This window comes from Mesocricetus auratus, unplaced genomic scaffold (assembly GCF_017639785.1).
Source record: "Mesocricetus auratus isolate SY011 unplaced genomic scaffold, BCM_Maur_2.0 Super-Scaffold_100019, whole genome shotgun sequence".
In the NCBI taxonomy this organism is placed as follows: domain Eukaryota; kingdom Metazoa; phylum Chordata; class Mammalia; order Rodentia; family Cricetidae; genus Mesocricetus; species Mesocricetus auratus.
The window spans coordinates 4,372,086-4,378,609 of record NW_024429200.1 but is presented as its reverse complement, the minus strand read 5'-3'; positions in this window follow the sequence as shown (position 1 = coordinate 4,378,609).

Here is a 6,524-nt window from a genome sequence, read left to right as displayed (position 1 = left end):
ATTGCCCCTAAAGCTTCAGCCCACTTTGGTCAACTGTTCCTGACACAGTCTGCTCAACCGCCTACCTGTCTGCCTGTTTACCTGTCAAGACTTTTGTACCTAGGTCTATGTGGGAACAAAAGACCTTGGCCAGAGGCCCACTTCCCCATCAGCCTGGGAGCAGGCAGCTGTAAGACAATGTTTGCTAAAAACATGTTTACTGAAAACAATCCAGTGCTCAAGAAATGTTTACCGGAACAAGGAGCAATAAGTTCCTGATAAGGGCTCATGGGAATACCCTGACTTTGATTTTTCCAAAAGCTAGCCACTTCTTCCTGACACCACCCGCACCCCCCACCATTCCCCCACCCCTACTTGTGAAATACCACCATTCCTATTGTCACTGAGTGGGAGGCCCCTCATCTGACTTTAAGAAAGGCTGAGTGTTGGCTGAGAATAATCCCAATATTGCACAAACACACACATGAACGATGAGGAAGCAACTCAGCAAGGAAATTTCTACAACCCAAACTGGACTAGCAAGCAGCACAACGGGCCTCTGTCCTGTCCTTCATCCCTAGTGAAAGAGAACAATCGGCCATTTCTCATCAACTGAGGTTCAGCCTCATAGTCTACTTCTGATTGGCTAATTTGGACAAAAGGGATGGAGCACTCTGCTCTGGGCCATCAGGTCCCAGGGATGCCGTAAGGCTTGTGCATCAATGTAGATCTTACCAGGTAGAGATTAATTTTTTTAATTCCTTTGCATGAACATTTTTTACAAGATTTATGGGTTAGCCGCCTTTGATTGGAGTGGGGTCTCACTAGAGTACAGGGCAGGAGAGGCCATGAGGGGAACCCAAGTAATCATTGTTTAACTCGGGCATTCTGAATAACACAACACCCTCTTCTCAAAAGGAGGGAGGTCCTTGGGAAAGGATGCTTCTCAAGTTTGATTTATCATAATCTGTAAAGGAAAGCCTTCATCATGCTGCTAATCCTCCCAGAAAGGAAAAAAAAATCACTATTCATTTTCCTACACTCAGCATTGGCACACAGTTTCGCCTGGATTCTATTCTTATCTTAATCAGGAACAAAGGTCTTTACAATACTACCAGGCTTTGCCCTCTAGTTCAAGTTTAGAAACTGCTGAGCTCTTTTGCCTCTGGGCAAGTCTGTCTTCTAGACTTCACAAAGGGAGAAGAAACAAAAAGCAGAGGGAAGAATGTCTAGCCCTGAGCTTGCTTTCACGTCTGTGTGATCTGCCTAGGAATCCCCAAGCAGGGGAAGATAAAGAAACCCTGGCCTATTCTTCCCTTGTTCCAGGAACTCAGATTTAACTCTCAAGGAGATTTTCTTCGAGGATTAGACTTGGAGAGGCCTTTTCTCTTTGTATAGATGATTTGAAGGATCATTTGCTTCTATAAAGAGAACTAGGAAATGCTGAATGGTGGCCATTTCTGCAGAAGAAACCGTAAGGAAGCTTCGTAAATGTGATCTTTCATCTACTCTAAGGGAGTGGAAAGCAAACGAGTTTTCAGGGCTCTGTTCTTCCCAATATTGTCTCTAAATAGCTCTGTCTACATCAAACAGGTTTCACATCACCAGTTTTAAAACCACCATCCCTCTCATCTTGAAAACAACTCCAGATAGTCTTATAGGTGTGAATGTGTGTGTGTGTGTGTGTGTGTGTGTGTGTGTGTGTGTGTATAATCCAGTATTACAAACAGAATTAACCTGGTATTATAAACAAGAAAAGAAAAACCGTAAATCTGAACTGAAAATCTCCCAGCCTCCTCCATCAACAGATTTCCTCCATAAATCAAAGAATGCCCAAAATACATGTGCAATTTGTTCTCAGTCTCCTTTATTAAGCCAAAGTAGACATCCTAAGAGAAATAACACAGCAAAATTCATAGTGACGGAAAGAAGACAGATGAAATAAAGAGATAATAAGGATGAAAGAAAAGCAGGTATAAATTATGACAAACGGAACAGAAGCAAGATCAGAGTTGTAATACCATATGTGTGTACATATATGATTTATACATCACAGACTAGGAGAGATCCTTGTATTGTGTAGGAGGGGCTGGGAACGAAGAGCAGTGCTCATGCATACCGTGGGAACAGGGTTAAATTCCACGCATAAAGGCTGCCGGGATTCAGCAGTCAGGAGTAAGACAGCAGCTGTCCACTGACAGATTGAAGAGCTTCTCTGAGCCTCTTCATCTACTGCCCCAGCACAGCACCACCTCTACCCCAAGAAGCTCCTGCACGCCCCGAGCACAGCCATCAAGCACGTTATAAAATTAAAGCCTTGGGCCCAGGGAAAGCCTGCTAATGATAGAATTCTGCAGGAGTCAGACAAATCAGCTTGGATTTTTGTCAGATTGCCATGATGCGTGTGCAGATATTTAGTAAGACATTGGTGAAATTCAGACTGCTAGGCTGTCCATCCTCTTTCTCCATGCAATGGAGAACCTTCTAGTGATCACTGTTCTTAAACTATTTTTTAAAGGTTTATTTACTTCTATTTTCTGTGTATGTGTGTTTTGACAGCACATATGCATGTGTACTACATGCATGTCTGGTACCCAAGTAAGCCAGAAGAGGGTGTCCAATGCCCTGGAAGGGGAGGTTCAGGTGATTGTGAGTCAACATATGGGTGCTGGGAATCAAACTGGGTCCTCTGGAAGAGCAGCCAATGCTCCTAACTGCTGAGTCATGTCTCTAAAGCTAATCATTGCTCTTAACTGCTGAGTCATGTCTCCAAAGCTAATCATTGCTCTTAACTGCTGAGTCACGTCTCCAAACCTAATCATTGCTTTTGGAAAGAAGTAGATGGGACAAGTAAGGCTTCCAAATGCATGAACATGTTTCCACTAATCATCCAGAAACTGCATGGAAAACAAAAGTCAAATGAGCCATGTAGAAGAACGTTGAGATCAAGCTGCACCATGGCCTGAGTGGTTGCATATTGTGTAAACTAACAGATTGACTCCATTTCAAGTGCAAATGCCCAGGCAGGATGGCTCCGAAACTTGGCAGACACACAAACACCACCACCTGTCCTGTACCACCTAGATACACAGAGTGGTAAATAATTTATTCTTTAAAGTAGAAAGGGCACCTCTGCTGCAATTAAAAAAAAAGATGTCATGTGACAGAGCTTGGGTGAAGGGGATTTTTATTGGGGGAAAGTGAATGGAAAAGAGGGCAAGGGGAGAAGGGACCAGCCTCTGGGGACAGGAGTATCAGAAGAGAAGAGAAAGGCAGAGAGAGAGAGAGGAGACAGAGAGACAGAGAGACAGAGACAGAGAGAGATAAGCAAAAAGAGAGAGAGAGAGAGAGAGAGAGAGAGAGAGAGAGAGAGAGAGAGAGAGAGATGAGAAGTGGGCAGGGTCCTTTTAAAAGGGAACATAGTGAATGTGCACTGCCACGCCCCCTGCGCAGCCTGTATCTGAGAATGTGGCGAGGGTATCGGGATTGATGACACAGAGACCCATCAGTGGCTTCCAGAAGGCTCTTCAAGAAGGCTCTCTTTTATTCCTACGCTGGCTGGTTATTATATACCCTGACACCAGAGGCAGCGGTGGGTGGATCGAAAGAGGCGGTTAGTCTTTGGAAAAGGTCGAGGTCAGGGTATTCCCGTGGGCACGTCCTTTTAAGGAACTTACTGTCCCACGCACTGTATTGTTTTTAGTAAACATTGTCTTACAGCTGCTTGGTCCCAGGCTGATGGGGAAGTGGGTCTCTGGCCAAGGTCTGTTGCCCCCACAGTGCACAAATGGTGCTCTTAGTGACTGTAGTTGAGGATGTATCCTGTCAGAACCCCAAGTTCAGGCCAGGACAGATGCCTGAATACTAACAACCACTCTATAAATTTCTCATAGTATATTATGGGACTATGGAAGGACATGGAAATATTAAAATCATACCAGGAAAACTAGCTCCAAGAACTTACCAGACTAAAGAAAGGATGGGGGGAGGGGAGCTGGGAAAAAGAGAAGGGGAGAAGAGGAGGGGAGAGGAGAGAGGAGCAATGAGGGAGCAGGAAGGTTGAGTTGGGGGAAGAATAGAGGAGAGCAGGATGAGAGATACCATAATAAAGTCATTATAGAATTGAGGAGAGATCTGGCACTAGTGAGATTTCCAGAGATCTACAAGGATGACACCAACTGGCAAACTAAGCAGTAGTGGAGAGACTACCTTAAATGCCCCTCCCTGATAATGAGATTGAGGACCACTTTATATGCCATCCTAGAACCTTCATCCAGCGACTGATGGAAGCAGAGGCAGACACCCACAACTAAACACCGAACTGAACCCATGGAGCCCAGTGACAGAGAGAAAGGAGTGATGAGCAAAGGGGTCAAGACTGGGCTGGTGAAACCCATAGAAACAGCTGACCTGAACAAGGGGGAGCTCATGGACCCCAGACTGATGGCTGAGAGGCCAGCATGGGACTGATCCAGACTCCCTCAATGTGGGTGTCAGTGAGGAGACCCAGGCAATCTATGGGGCTTTGGGCAGTAGATCAGTATTTATCCCTGGCATACAAATGGACTTTGGGTGCCCATCCCACAATGAGGGATGCTCTCTCAGCCTGGACTCTTGGGGGAGGGCCTAGGCCCTGCCCTGAAAGAAATGACAAACTCTGGACATCCCCCATGGAGGGCCTCCCCCTCCCTGGGGAGGAGTGAGGATTGGGGGAGTGGGGGAAGAGGAGGGGAGGGAGAGGGAGCTGGGATTGACATATGAAGCAAACTTGTTTCTAATTTAAATAAGAAAAAAGACGAGAAAAAAAAGAAAGGATACGGTTTCCTCACTTGGATCCCAAAGAAGAGATTAGCTAACACTGTGATGGCAACAGTACCACTAATCCGCCATCTGGCCACCTGGTGTGCATGACTAAGAGCTGACAGACAGCAGAGAGCTCCGGACCGTCTGGGGGCTTCAGTTCCACTTGGTCCCCAACGTTGATTCCCCTGCCAGCCAGCCGTCTGCCCATTCATCGGGACTCAGTCTCCCTCTGCCTCTACAGGTTCCAAGGTGTCACACTTGGCTTTTACAGTTTCAGCTTGACCCTGAGGTTCAGCTCAACTCTAACTAGGCAGCCGGATTCTACAGCTGCAGGAGTCTCCAGCAAGCTCCAGTCAGCCTTGATTTGTTATCATTTTTTCCCTTTCCCCACCGAAACTGTTTAGTATCCCTATCAGGTTCTCACTCTGCCTCTGGTCAGCATCCTTGAACTATACTACGGCCTCTTTAATCCTTCTGAAGCCATCCTAGGGTGTGTGTGTGTGTGTGTGAGTGTGTGTGTGTGTGTTACGAGAGAGGGGGGGGGATTTGAGAGTAACGATCGGCAATTAAGATTGGAATAAAAGAACCTTTATGGCCTCGGTGGCTGTCAAAGACAGAGACTACTTGGCAAATGCTGCCAACAGAACCAGCATACCTTGTGAATTCATTGTCATGAAATATATTCTGACGCCGTGGGAAGACACAAACATGTTCATCTCCGCTTCTGACACAGCACACACACACACACACACACACACACACACACACACACACACACACACACACGATAGGCAGGAAGATGGCATCCTTTTCCTACCATCATAAGGGCCATAGCTAACACTTCCACAACCAAAGGCACATTAGCAAGAGAGAAATATAATGGATTTATGTCTTCAAAGTAGCACGAGATTTAGAAACAAAGGCACAAAGAAAGACGCATGGGGAAAATGTTCAGTGTATGCTTACATTTGATGAGGATAAATACCTGTGAAGAAACCGGATTGGAGGACAGAGACGATGCAATCTGATGGTACCAGACTAAGACTTCAACAAGATCTGTTCAAATTCTTCAGGCTTCTCTGTAAAGCTTTCCCTTACCTGAGGTAGAGGTCAGAACCCTTCCTCAAGGTCATATAACCAATATCCCACAACGTAAGTCAGGGAAGTAGGGAAGGTCAGAGCAGTGGTTCTCAACCTGTGGATCACGACCTCTTTGGGGGTCACGTATTAGATATCCTGTATATCAGACAAATTTACTCTATGATTCATAATAGTAGCAAAATTATAGTTATAAAGTAGGAATGAAATAATTTTATGGTTGGGGTCACAACATGAGGAACTGTATTAAAGGATCACAGCATTAAGAAGGTTGAAAACCACTGGGTTAGAGTAATCCTTACTTTTAAGTTTTTGAGAGAGGGTCTCTATGTACCTCAAGCTAACCTCTAATTAATGACCCTCCTCAGTCTCTCCATTCCTAAGATCACAGGCATGAGTCACAATGCCCAGGTTAGAAAATTATCTCTGGGTTATAGGACTTGGTGAGTGTTGTTTTTATGGTCTGCTGTAGAGGTGAAAAATAATGATTTTCCTAACTTGCCTAGCAACAAAGGAGGATCCTTAAAATCAGAGAGAGAGGCCAGGTGAGGTAGGCCTTACATTGTCATTTAGTTTAATGTACTGAGCATGCCTGAGTGGCACTGTTTGATCTATTACTTTTGAACTTCAACCACCATAAATTC